The sequence below is a fragment of the Oratosquilla oratoria genome, chromosome 3 (assembly GCF_046742065.1).
Source record: "Oratosquilla oratoria isolate Oo_2021 chromosome 3, ASM4674206v1, whole genome shotgun sequence".
NCBI classification, from domain to species: domain Eukaryota; kingdom Metazoa; phylum Arthropoda; class Malacostraca; order Stomatopoda; family Squillidae; genus Oratosquilla; species Oratosquilla oratoria.
Window position 1 is genome coordinate 79,320,307 of NC_134779.1, and position 672 is coordinate 79,320,978.

Below are 672 nucleotides of genomic sequence, written 5' to 3' on the forward strand. Positions count from 1 at the left end.
GGCCCTCAAATTAGGACGCTGGTTAAAGACCAAGCCTTCACTAAATCCATGACTGATGTTGAGAAAAATGCATGGGGAGCATTCGTTTCAGTTGTAAGGAACTTTCTTGGAAACAGGAAATCAGAGGACTATAAAGAGCTCGTTGAATCTTTGATGGAAAGTTTTCATGTGTTAGGTTGCAACATGAGCATTAAGATGCATTTCTTGAACAGTCATCTTGAACTGTTTCCGGCAAACTTAGGGGACGTGAGTGATGAGCAAGGTGTACGCTTTCACCAGGATATCAAAGTCATGGAAGACAGATATCAAGGTCGCTGGGACATTCACATGATGGCGGACTATTGCTGGAGCATTCAGTGAGACTGCACTGAGAGGCGATATTCAAGACAGTCCATTAAACGCAAGTTTGTGCCTGAATAAATCTGGCATAGTTCACAAAAGCAACTGATGGATCCAAAATATGTTTGTCAAGGTAAATAAAAGTAATTAAAAATTAATTCTACGTGTTTGGTAATTCCTCTCTGTGTGCTGGTTTAGATTTTTAGCAGTAGTATATGGTAGTCTAACTATATAGAGTAGCAAATGGGAGGTAACTCACCGCAACAAAACTAGACCCGATAGAAAAAAACCGGTGCCATATATGAAATCAGTGACCTCAATTTACCCAGAAAC